At 43.9% G+C, this 13535-nt stretch overlaps 1 long non-coding RNA gene across 2 annotated transcripts; it reads right to left on the minus strand.

Annotated features, from left to right (window-relative positions):
• Positions 1-6929: 6929 nt before the first annotated feature.
• Positions 6930-13206, minus strand: LOC125943836 (uncharacterized). Of its 2 annotated transcripts, none has more exons than XR_007465929.1 (2): positions 12579-13206; positions 6930-11600 (listed from the first exon to the last, which is right to left on the minus strand). It is a non-coding gene; the product is annotated as an uncharacterized LOC125943836 (long non-coding RNA). The 2 variants fall into 2 exon arrangements; XR_007465930.1 differs by lacking the exon at positions 12579-13206 and adding an exon at positions 12012-12562.
• Positions 13207-13535: the final 329 nt, after the last annotated feature.

Genomic DNA, 13535 nt, shown 5'->3' on the forward strand with positions numbered 1-13535 from the left:
AGTGATAAGGTAGTGTGAGCGTTTAGGGATATTTGTTTAGAGAGCTATTGCACGGTTGTATATATTTGAGCCTTTTCTATATGGGTAAACTATGTTCGGTGTGATAAAGTCATATTTGCCGCGCCACCCCGCCTAACGTCTCCCTATGCATCTAAGCGCAAATACTCCCGAGATCCGCTTGACACCACCAAATGTCACTTGTATCTGCTTGCGTGGATTACCTTTCATGACTGACTACATTTCCCGACTCCTCTTACTATTTATCTCTTCCTGGCGGTACTTTTGTGAAGAAAGCTTTATAATGGACTACGTATTGTAGCAGCCAATTAAAGCAGTCTTTAGAGTCATCGCTGATATAAATATTAAACCCACTGCGGGAAACAATGCCGGAAAAGCACCCTCGACAGAGGAGCCGAGCTTTGCTGCAGGCGCGGCTTCAAGTTATCGCACTGGCGTGAAAGAGCGCGCGTCAGCCGCCGCTGCGGCGCCTTGAGCGATGTCGCCTAAACTCCAGCAGCAAGGGACGTGGGTGACAGACACTAGTATGAAAGATAAGGTCAATATAGGCAAGAAAAAAAAACAGAGCAGGTCTTCGTTCTTTCACAGTGCCGGGGTTTAAATCGCTGCGGCCGTCGGCTGCTGCGCGACAGCGCCATGTGTTGAATACCGGCTATGCACGGTCTCTTTCATCGCGACCGCCAGCAGCAAAGCAACCGTACGACGCACTAGGCATTTCATCAAGCGTGAGAAGACACAGCGCGAGAGTGAGGGAGAAGCTTAACGCCACCCACGGCACTCTCGACCCAAGCGCACGGAGCGAAACAGCAGCGCCCCGTTGTGGCCAGGCAGCCGCTCCGGCCACCGGTGTCGTGGTCCATTTACTTTCTTGGCCGATAGTACCTTCGCCGCGGCGGCGTATCCGCTTGCTGCCAGACTTTTGACGGTCGTTGTCTGCAATCATTCAGTGTGATCTATTCATGTTTGTTTGTTCGCGCTCACACCACGCTTGTTCATTCAGTTAGTAATAGTCGGGCCACATTTTCCAACGCACGCTACACATGCAATGCTGCCCGGATCGGCAGTGCAGCGCTACAGGTGTGTCCCTTCGCACGCGCTGCCCACGGGAAGCGCTTCTCATCAACACCACTGTTTCACACGCGCCTTCTCGTGGTCATCGAGTCTCTCTTCATGTCGGTCTACTTACGCCGCAGCACACCTGCTTACTTAATCAGGTCATGTTAACTACAATTCATATTGCTACCAAAGCCGCTCACCTTACTTCGTATGACATTGGTGTTTGCTATCGCATTCATTGCTTCGCCTTTAGGGCGAAACTGTGACATTTTTTTACAAATCGCCTAATTCCGGCCACACCCGGATAGACTATCAAGCCCTCAATGAAAATTCTGCGTCAAACAATCAGTGTTATTCAGCAGCTTTCTTTGTTGAAGACAGCAAGTTTCCTTAAACTTGATTCAGCAGTTGTGTAGAATGACGGCATTTTGCGTTTCAGGTGTATTTCCATTGAAAAAAAAAAGGCCGACGATTAGGGTACTTTCTAAAGCGAAATTTGAGTGCAGCTGTCCTTGTGTTTTCATTTCGCGATATATTGAGGCAAAGTCTTTGAGACCGGAATCACCGCACCGGCTGACACTGGGCCGTTCGCGTCAGCGCCTTCGCAGAGGGAGTAGTAGTATGGGAACGCTGACATGATAACGGGCGTACGAGCCAGGTGTGGAAGACGACGACGACGAACGCGCGAACAGTGGCATGAGTGCAATCCCGCGGTTACGTCGAGGGACGTCGACGCTCAATCCAGGAACGGGCTCCTATGAGGGGTGCTCTAGAAAACAAATGTGGCATAAGTCATGGTACATTGTCAACATCCTCACAATTAAGTTAACACAGCACGTAAGGTGGACTCAAGCAAACACATTTGTAGCGCGCAGTGCAAAATGAGATGAACAAAAAAAAGGCTTCATAATTATGCAATGTCAATATCATGAAGTGTCAGCACTGACTTGACCACGGTACTACACATGTATACGATCATGATCTATGAGGCCATGTATGCGATTTAGCAATGCAGGTACTTGGTATTCTATGTGTTGTTTACCATAATTTGTCATCAGTGTTGTAGTTTTCTTGCGTTGCTGACGTACGTTGTACTTTACACCCGCTGACGTAACCTGAAAACAGCCAGGCATGTTTTGCAAAACCCACAGTAATACCTTTAAATAGTATGGTTGTGCTACTATTAGCTCTGAATATTTCTCACAGAGTAATTCAGCTTTCAAATCCCTGATAATGCCAAGAAATTGTTAATGATAATGCCAGCTAGCAGTGAGCCGCCTTTTCGCGTGGTTTAGGAGGCATTACTTTGTATTTCTGTCCAGGAACTTTGTCATTTGCCGTGGGAATCGTAGACCCTATAGTATTGAAAGGAATATATTTGCTTTAGAACCCTGGTAAACCTATTGACCCTTTTCGCGGCGATTCCGTGGGCGCTGCCATGTTTGATCACGTGGTGACGCGTCCATTGCTTGCCTCAACTGCCTCCGTTGCCTCCTTGTTTACAATGGAAGTGAATGACGCCGGCGCGGCTTACAAAACCTCTGTTTTCGGAGATATCGTAGACGGTGACTAGGTGGACGGCACGGAGCTTTGATCACAGCTTCAGAGAACATGTAAAAGCGATTTCAGAGCTGATTAAGCTATGTCCAAACGACGCAAGCAGCGTATATGGTACTTGTTCTAAGAGCGGGGTTAAATATGTATTCCAAGCTATCCAAGCTTTCCGATTATGAATTCAGTCAGGATTAGTGTGTTTTGCTCTTTGTTATTTATTCGGCAAATATTTTGAAGCAGTGGCTTGTCATTTTCTGACTCAGTGAAGTTCCTCGGTGCGGCCACTATCTGATTATTTTCTGCCTAATCGCTCGCGGGTGTGCTCAGTTCCGATAGATTTGTTCTTGCTGCGCACAAGGCTTGAAACGTAGCTGTTTTGTACATTGTAATACCTTGTAGCAAATATATATTACAGCTAGTAACTCGCTTACTCTTGTAGACCGTCACGAAACATTCAGCTTCGACCATTCGTGCTCCATAGGTGTAGTCCGTCATTTATTGTGCGTATACAGTGTCCATATATTAAAGTGTGCGCCCATTCACTTATTCTTGTTGCGTCGGCGATACAGTGGGCGTAAGTTTTCCTGCCATTTGGGACAGATGTGTATAGATAACGCGCGCGAAACTTATTATAGGAAGCGCGCTAATCCCTTTGTCATTGTTTAACGAGTGGTACTAACTCTTGCCGACGTTCAGGGGATGAAGCCCTTTCTTTGAAGGTTAGCGATACAAGGCTGGCGGATGAGCAAATTTCTGTATCCTCGAGGAAAGCCGCACATCCCGAAGTGCCGGTAACACGTTCGGACAGTTGCAGCAGCGGTCCCCGAACTTGGCCACACAGACTCATTGTATCCAACTACTGCACACGTCTTCAATACACATTATTCAATCTAGCATGATTGGAGCACAGTGTGTTAGCGAAAACTCAGTTGGATTTCAGACAGCTGATCGCACAGAAGCAAGGTAGAAGCGGTAATGGTTTCGTATTCGTGCGTGGTCGCTGAGGAGAGGTATGGCGCGCCGCCGTGAGCGCCATCTCGTTTCTCTAGAACAAACTGCTCTGCGAAAAGGGTCAATATTATGTAGTACAAAGGAGCTCATGTCGAAGCTCCTGGGCTATGCAGTCGATCCTGAGACACGCACCTGTTTTCTTTGGAGCTTGTATTTGCGGCAAGGATGCACTGCGCTATGCAAATGATAACTGACCCACGTTTTTTATACGCAGTTCGGAATGTATTACTCTACAGATCCATAGTCGCAGCGTCATACGTTGTTTGTGTGGGAAAGATCTGCGTTCGCAACCTGCGGACTATAGTGCTCTTGATGGTGTTTGCCGTTGCAAAAAAGGAAAAGCCTTCGCCTCTCGTTATTTTTTAACCACGAATTGAAGAAGGAATGCTTATGCTAATTACGCCGCTTATGGCGACGTGATTGTAACGCTGCATAAATATACGCCATTTGTGTGGCTATAAACAAAAGTATGGCCACTACGCCCCCATCAAAGTTTCGCGATATTCTGTTTCTTTCTTGGCGTTCGGTGTACTAATAGCAGAAAGCTACGTCGAGTCTCATCGTTTGTGTATCGGTCAGGTCTGAGAAGCACCACAGAACTTCCCGCCGCTGCTCATCGCCAATTTGTAAAAAAAAAATCAATGAGATGTTCATAGCGAGTGCTACCAGCACTTTAAGTGTAGGAGACCTAAGAAAACTTTTTTTCCAATTAATCAAGTTGCGGCTTGAAGGTAAGGTGTCATGCCCACTCTGACTGCACGAACACTTGGTTTTTGTGGCAATACAAACAGCCGTGGTGGATCCTCTGCTTTTCGTTTAAAGTTGTCGCATATAACATTGAAAAGCTTAGTGTTTGCAAATTCTTAATATATAATATAAACAATTGGATATAAACAAATAAATACCTAAGAACAGGATTGAGATACACAGTTCCCGCTAAAAGCGCCCTTTGTAACAGGATGTAGAAAAAATCTGCCGCATTTAAGGCATTTTCGCTTGCCCTGTAAATTTAGAACATATTCATCGATCTCCTAAGCAGACTTCAAGAATGCCTGAGTTTCAGTATCATACGAATTTATTGTTAAAGATGGTCATATATTGTAAACAACCCAGCACCGATATGATACAGGAAGCTGAATTGTGGAGAACAGATTGTTCCAAGTATTTTCAATTACAGAGCAAACTTTCACTTGTGTGCATTTAGTACCTCCACTTTTAATGCGACGGAACTGAGACACTATTCAAAATACGGGGTCTGATGTGTGCGCATTTTCGCAGGCATGAACTAAAGCTGTGAAGTCAAAGGTGCCTCGAAACACTTTTCTAGCAAATCATAGAATGGCATCCCTAATAAATTAAGTCGCCTGGCAAATCTCCTTCCGTAACGTTCTTTTGAATCTTTCTAGCCCAAGTGAAGTCAGGCGCAGTTACCGGACATGTGAGCCGCTTTCTATCTCCATACATTTCCACTAGGCGCGCTGGAAGCTGCAGAGGGGAGACGGCAAGGGGGCGCGAGGGAGCCTTGCTCCGCTGGCCCCGCCCATTGGTTGAACGTCTCGGCCATGGAGGTAAAAAATACTAGGAGGGAGCGTCACGTGATTCCGCTAGCCTCGGCAAGCCAACCTCCTCTGAAGCCACCCCTCCCTCTCTCAGGGGCCCCGTGCGCGGTGCCTTATGGGGCGGAAAAGGCCCACAAGGTTGCCGGAACATTCGTGATTGTTTGGTACGTGGTAACTTTTAGTGGCGCCTGCCGTCACTGGCTTGGAGGCCCGTATGCGGGTGATGGTTTTCTGCTACTGCGCGCGTCGTTCTTCGCTTCAAATGCGATGCCTTGAAACGTGGAGCAAGACTGGGGCGTCTGACTCATGAAGACAGAAAATTTTCAAGGCGTCACTTGCGCTTACCACCGCGGTTAGTGGAGTTGCCAGCGCTCGCGGCTCGAAACCCGTCCAGACGCCCGAGTGTGGTCTATTTTTCCTACGTACTCAAGTTTCGTCAAATCAGCCGTTGTGCACCTTAAGCTGTGGTGCGTATTATCTTGCTAATTTTTCGTCCCGCTGTCTTGCACCTAGAAAGAAACGAGATGTCTTGAGGGACACTTTTTTTTGTCGCATTTTCGCTTAATAAAAGGCTGGTGTGCGTGTTTTATTTTGAGAGAAATAATTTTTGTCACGCTGTCTTGCACCTAGGAAGAAACGAGATGTTTTGAAGGACACTTTTTTGTCGCATTTTCGCTTAATAAAAGGCTCTGGTGGGCGTGTTTCATTTTGAGAGAAATAAATAGCATTAGCCTGCATTCTAAACGCCGAAGTAATCGCCGTTTATTCAGATTTACGTGTACTATTTTGCAAGATTCTGTGGTGCGACGACGCTGTTGAGACGCGCCTCGGGGATCAATTTTCGTTATATAATAAAGCAAATGGACGGGATTTGTGCATTATCTAGAGTTTATTCAGCTGTTTCCGAATGCGAGCATAGCCCCACAGCATAATTATGTCCTAGAATCAAACACTGCCAGGGGGACCCTTCTTCCTCTGCTAGTGTGAAACGGCATGAAAACTGAATACATAGCGGCAAGGGAAAAATGGCAGCATTCATTTGCACTTGTGGATTCATTGTGTTGCTGGTGTACTTGTACTATGGAAAGCACATTTTTATGACAACAGTAATTGTTTCATTCTTTATTCAGTGTTTATTGCACCTATAGAAGCCAGAAGATTTCACACAAATACAGAAGGAAGCCACATGTATAATTTAAATGAAGTACATTGCAAAGATAGTACACATAAGAAAATTATAAACAGCAAGTAGGAAAACTTATTGTGCCACTGCTCCTCGGTATCAGTATTAGCATACTTGTATGCCACAGGGCATTTGTATAAAATTGTTATACAAAGTAAACTATATCACACGTAGTATTGATACCTTTAATAAAACTGGTCAATGGGATCAGCTGTCCTTGAATGTAGCTGCAGTTTTGCTTACAATGCCTTGTATGCAACGCCTATATACAAGGCATTGTAAGTATACAATGCCTTGTATGCAATACAGGGCTATAATTGTATAATATTTATATCTGCGCTGTCCTCACAAATATCGAAAGGCTTCGGTGATGGTGCTTGTCAGAAAAGTAAGCAATACATATGGAGAAATTAAAAAAAGAGTGGTAGTTCACAAAGTCAAAGTTGAAACAATTGATGTGAGGTCAGACCCACAAAGTAAGTATGTCAACATTAAAATACAATGCATTTTGCTGCAAGTAAAATGTACAACAAAGCTTATGTTGTATCACATACCTACAAAAAAGTTAGCACCGTCGAAGCTGAGCCAACACACCGCAATTAGGACGCGATGGCTCTATTACGTTGTGAACCTCAAATGAATGAATATTTCACGGTATTTAAAACACTCATTGAGTGGTATACACCAAATGTTTGTGGTTACAGTGAATCTGGCATCATAAAAGGCTATTGTAAAGCAAGTGAACAGAGTGAGCACATTAAATTATTTAAATAGTAACACCAACGGTATTCCAGGTGGCAGTGGCAAATTTCCACAAAAGTCAGGTAAAAGACATACAGGATAAACATTAAAAAAAACATTGTCATCCTCAAGCGTATACCTAGCTCACACATAATCCATTGAGAGCATTCACAGCATGTCCATGTCATCACACAGTTTGCTCTAGTGAAAGGTAGGCCAGCTAACCTACCGTCATTGTCCACACTGTTTAGCTTGGGCTGAACAGAACAATTGTTTAAGCATAATTTGCATGCAGGCGATTCAAGCTACAGCATTCAGCAAGACAACAAACATGTACTTGCAGAATTTACAATAAGGTATCACATTTTCCCTCTATAAAAGTTTGACATCTGCATACAACGCTCTTGAACAATATATGCACTTTACAAAGTCACTCAAAAAACAAATAAATGCCTTAACATAAAACCTGGTGGGACAGCTGAAGTTGATGGATAAAGGAATTAATTGTGTGGGCCATCATGAACATAATTCACCCACGAGAAAACTTGTGTAGCAATTCTTCCAGTACTGCGAGCCGCAGGCACCCAAGCTCAGACACATTGCCTGGGTCAGCAGAGTAACCATGATCCTGTAAAATTGCTTCTGTGAGTGGTTCACTGGCTGCAGGGCTTCTCTGAGGGGCAGTGAGGTTAATTACATCGATGGAGTATGGTTTTTTCAGAGGAGCGTACAAAGAGAATTTCGATGTGTTCCAATAGAAAGCAATTTCCGCCATCAATGTCCTTGACCTCATTACGAACTATCAGACGCTTCAATGCTGCTGCAAACTGCTTTGCTGTTGGGTTGTCATTGCAGCCCCCAAATGATTTTATTGCAGCAAAAAAGTAACTCAAGGTGGTCCTGACTGAGCTTGGAAGTCGGAAGATATGCCAATAGGCCATTTTCTGTAACCAAGTGGTTGTATGGACGGTTGTCTAAGCACACCACAAAGCAAATGAAGCCTGTCTTTTGGTTGGTCCCTGTCATTAGTTTACCAGCTGCAGACTCCCTAAGCGAGCAAAGTAGGCCATAAGTTCTTTGACATACGCAGTGACAGGAGCCACATTTTCAGGACACAGCGGTCCTTTCTATTCTTCTTGCCTTGGATGTCTTGAATTTAAAATGTCAAATGCATTGTTGACATGTCTGATAAACTCTTCTGTTGGCAAGGAATTTGAAAATTTTGAATTTTTTTGAGCTCTGCAGTCACCAAGAGCATCTGCTACCAATTGACTAAACGTTTGAGCCAACAATGAGACTTTCATGGGCTGGCTTTTCCAGGTAATATGTGCTTGTCTAAGTTTGTTTGCCAAATGTAGGCCCTCTGTGTACTGTATTTCATGCAGCTCATCAATGTGTTTCAACAATATGAACTGTTTGTTCGTATCACAATAGCTTTTTTATCAAACAGGGTGTGCCGCAGTAGCTTCAACATGTGACAGGGATCCAACATGGCAAAGAAAAGCTTTTTTTGTCACTGGATGTGGAAAAGAAGCATCCAGCTCAGTCAGGTCCATCTTGCAGCCAAGGCTGTGCAGCAATGACAAATTCGCTGCAGCGCCATCGCAGGTCAAACTCACAATGTGTGCACCTTTTTCGTGAGTGAAGCTAGCAGCTTGCAGCACCAAATTGCGCCTCTGCTCACCACCAAGGCCATGCACTAGAAAGTAGCCAATCGGCAGCTTCCATCTGCCATTGATTGCAACAAGCATTAAAACAAATGCATCTTAGGCAACTGGAAAGCTGTCATCATTGACATCAATGCCCATGTCAACATATCCATGGAAGCTTTTCCCATCCCACACTACTTCTTTGAATGGCCATCTCATCCACAACCAGATTGCATAATGTGGAGAGCCGTGCTTTACCTTGATAGCCAATGCAGTCATTGCCTCTTTTGAAAAGTCAGCAGCCCTATCAATGGATTGATATCATTTACACAGTGTCTTTGGATGCGGGAGGCATGTGTTGAAAACAGCTCGTACATATCTGTATGCTCTAGGGGAATAAGAATGCAAAGTCAGTGCAAATGGCCTGAGCTCTGGCGAGTAAGCGGGTGACATTGCTGGCACCAGACTTATGTGGCAGTTGACGCATGAGCAAGTCTTTTTTTGCCCCACCAAGACTCTGCAATATGGCGACATCCTCATTTCCTAGAATGCGATTGTCAGATAAATCTTCTATGACATTTTCGAGATGAGCAACCTTTTGAAAAAGCTGTTGATGGGATTGCCGTAGAGTCTTCATCTTCTTCTTGGTCGCAGTTTGTAATTGTGTAACGCCATACTTCATGCCTCAGAAAGGCCTTTTCAGGTGCGTCTTCTGCTGGCTGTGGCTGCAAAATATCACGCGCTGTAACAGGTGCATGAGCGACCAACATGACACAAAGCACGTACGCAGAACAAATTAATTGTTGTGGCATACACTCTTGTGCAAGCTATGAAGAATATAATGCTTAATTTTAGGTCATTACATTGCTCACGACGGTTTCCGTTTACACTTTTGTGAACTTAAAAACTGTGGGGGCATAAAACTGCCATCCACACGAGCTTGCTAGTGCCACTTAATTTTGTTTGTTTATTTATTTGCTAAATACTGCAGGCCCATCTGGGCCCAGGCAGGAAAGGTAGAAGTACAAAACAACTAACACAGAAGAGGCCAATGTAGCATAGTTCAATGAGAGATGTTTTAAAGAAGCCTTTTAGTTTGAGTGGGCAAAATATACTGAGCTCATATATCACGGCTCATTGTGACCGATCGAACATATAAAGAGCATAGAAAATTGTGAAAAACCTGTTGGTCTTCTAGTTATTGTGTCATTTGAATGGAAAAGAAAAATTGAAAAAGGATTATTGGCCGATAATTGGTGTTTAATGCAAACCCTGAGGAAACTCATACCGCTGCGAACAAATATGAATGTTTCAGTATTTAATTAGATGGTTGCCATGATCATAAATGTTAGTGTCCAAGTGCAGTTCACTGAGTGACATTTATTATGCTTGAGCTATTAAACAGTTGCCACGAAAATATATGCCACTTCACTTGCAGCTACCTAAGGAAACAAGTATGTAAAAATTGTAGTGGTCGAGTATTATCCTCACCATAGTATGCCTTGCTGTTCGAGGTGTCGCTGGGTTGTGTGTAGGCAGTGCTGCAGAAGCTTCACCCTTGAGCGTCCTGGAGGGCCTTGGACTGGGAGACTGGACAAAATACACCAAGTGCAATGAGGAGGGACTGCTTACTGCAACATAACTTGAAATTGCTGACCGTGCAAACGAAACACCAGATGCACAGTTGAAGCTAAAACCTGGGACTAATAGCGACACCATTGGCTTCATTTAAAATTTAAGCACAATAATGACCAGCAAGCAGGACATTGTTAGGGAGATCAGTGGCTGTGGCTATATACTGTATTTTTTATCTACTGTCCCAAAAAATGTTGATAAAGCTTACCAGCACAGTTGGCATGTTATAAATTTTATTACTGTTGTAAATGTTGGAGCCTAGCAAGGGTGTTAATTATGTGTGTAATGAGAGGACATGGCTGAAGTATAATTCAGAGAAGGAGTGTGTTTTCCTTATTCCAACTTTACTGAAAAAAAGTGGTTTTTCATCTTACATAACACTGCTTTGCTGCAGTTTGTTTTATTTTCCTTATCTTGTACTTATCCTAGATTGACTAAAATGAGATTATGATGTAGCATATATGGCTTTCATTCATTAGCACTTGCTTTTGCCAGTGTTAACAATGAAATTTGAACGCAGTATGCTTGTCACCTGTGTCAAAAAAGGGCTGTAATGTAGCCAATGATAGGTTGAACAGTTCTATCTTTCTCTTCATTCTGAGCATTACTAATAGATCTTTTAAATCTGTCGAAAACATCTTACAAAAAGCTGTATGACAGTCTCATATGCATTTTTGAAACTTAAATAATTACTTTAAAGGTGAAATCCAAAATATATATTAAAGGGAAACACCAGATTTTTGCAAAGCAGATCAGAACATGAATCAACCAAGGCACACATGTGAGAAAATGTCTTAAGCAAGCTCTGTGATCATTACGACAATCAAACATGCCAGGACATGTTGGATTTCGGAAGGCTCATCAGCGATGTCTGAATCAGTCAAGGACGCGCTAGCAGATGTAGCAGTACCCTCTGCTAGCACATCAATCAGACAAGCCCTCAGAGATGTCCATATCCATTGTGGCTTGAGAGAGACCTGCCTGAATATAAGAAAAGCATATTTCACTTCAGGAATGGTGGGGGACATCTACCACAGTCATGAAAAAGGTATGATCAAACTGGAAACATGCATTATGGCTGCATACAGCTGTGCACCAACTTACTGGCTCAACTTGATGCTGTTATGTTCCCGTGGATGTAGCTGCTTCACTTTAAGGTTGACTCATTGCTGTGGCATCGTCCTTTGCAAGCGTCTGCAGTTAAAGAATAACCCACCAGATATTTTTAAGGTCCAACAATAACATTTGCTGTGGAATGCATTTACACAACCTTTGCAGAGTCATGCAAAAGACCTCACATGATCTGTGCATGCTTTCCCTACACACCGCATCCCCTTGTGTAGAAAACTATCTTTGATCTAAGTGTGCTTGTAAAATACACATACAGCTAATTGAATCTCGGGGAAATGGAGCTGTAGTAACTTTGCAGTGCATGTTTCACACAAAAATATCAAAGATATAGCTGTAACACATACATAATGTAATGTAATGCCCCCTCTGTAATGCCTCCAGGCCTTCAGGGTACTACTAATAAATGAATGAAAATGATGTTCACTCCTGTAATTTAAAGTAAAACTGTGTTATTTCATCTCAACTGTTATTTACCTGTTGTTTAAAATATGTCAACCAACATCATATCTTCTGAAAAAAAAAGAAAATGATATTTAGCCTCAACATGGGGAGTGATTGAACTTTGCAACATGATGTTTGAACTTTGCACTCACGTACAAGCCGAGTTACTACGAGCAGAATATTCTCTACAAAATTATTGTTCTTGGCAACTATTGCAAAACTTGGTATGTTATGTGAAGACTAATCGTTCATGGTTTCTTCAATTAATTAGTTTTATTGCAATTTTGATTGTTTTCAGCCACAAGAAATACATACAAAATTCAGTCAATAATAATTTTTATAGCAGGAAATGTAATTCTTCGACAATAAATAGTTTCACATCGTACCTTTTTAGGAGTGTACGCTAGCTGATAAAAGTACTTTAAAGAGAAATAAATGTTTAACACTTAGTGGGAATTATGACAAAGTTGGAAAAAAATGGCTTGAATAGTATTGCACCACTATTTCGTCAGTTATAATTCACACGAGCACGTAGTCACTAACGATCGCGAATATTGCAGTTCCATTTTCATAAATAAAAGAAACGTTCATTGTGCTTACCTATGGAAGGACAGGCCATCGCGCCGATTTTCTGTTCGATTAGGGCATCCTGGCACAAAACACTTCATCACGCAGGTGCGCCTACTGCTGACGGGAGTTCTCGCCGGTCTGCTAAGAGGCCGAAGACTTTGAGCAGATCTCGAACAACAGTGTCGACTGCGCTACGGGCCGGCACGGCCCTAAATATGTTCGGAGTCTCCGGCTCGCCAGTCATCCTTGGGCACAAGACGGGACGCATTTTTTTCCCGTAGGGACAGTCGCTTCGGACCCTGTACGCTCGCTTAATCGCGTGCACATTTTGCGGGGGCGAAAGGCATCATTGTTTCCCAGAAGACGTCGTCAAACGCAACGAATCGTCGTCGGAAGGGCGGCTTGGTTGCCTTCACACGTTTGCAGGGCGAAAGGTTCCCTCGTTTCCCTGAAACCACACCGAAACGCAACCAGTCGTCCTTGAGGTGGTCCTCCCGGGTTGTTCGGCGCAATGCCGGTTAACCGACGCCTTCGTTCGCAACAGCCTTGGCGCCTGTCTGCTAATTAGGCGGCGAGACTCAACTGCTTCACACACTCGAATTCCTTCACTAACCTCGGCGCGCGTTTGCCACGCTGAGTATGTGCGCATATTCCGAAACCCCCGCTGCAGACGAAATCGAAGCCACCGAAGCGAGCGGAATAAAATCTACCGCTTGCCTATCACGTGAGGGCCTATTTCCCATCATCCCATTCCTCTAAATTTTTTATGACTAGGCTTCAAAATTGTCACGTGACGCTCGCTCCTAGTTTTTTTCCTTCCTCCATGGTCTCGGCAGCGAGATGGCTCGTGGCGGCACTCGGTGGCAATCGCTGCATCTATGCTGCGCCTTGCATCGCGGAGCCCGCGCACAGCAGACACAGCAACGAGAACTTGTAGCCGGTAGACCTGCAGCAAAATAACGAAATGGTTCTTCGGTATTTTTAAGC

Source organism: Dermacentor silvarum, chromosome 3 (assembly GCF_013339745.2).
Source record: "Dermacentor silvarum isolate Dsil-2018 chromosome 3, BIME_Dsil_1.4, whole genome shotgun sequence".
NCBI lineage: Eukaryota > Metazoa > Arthropoda > Arachnida > Ixodida > Ixodidae > Dermacentor > Dermacentor silvarum.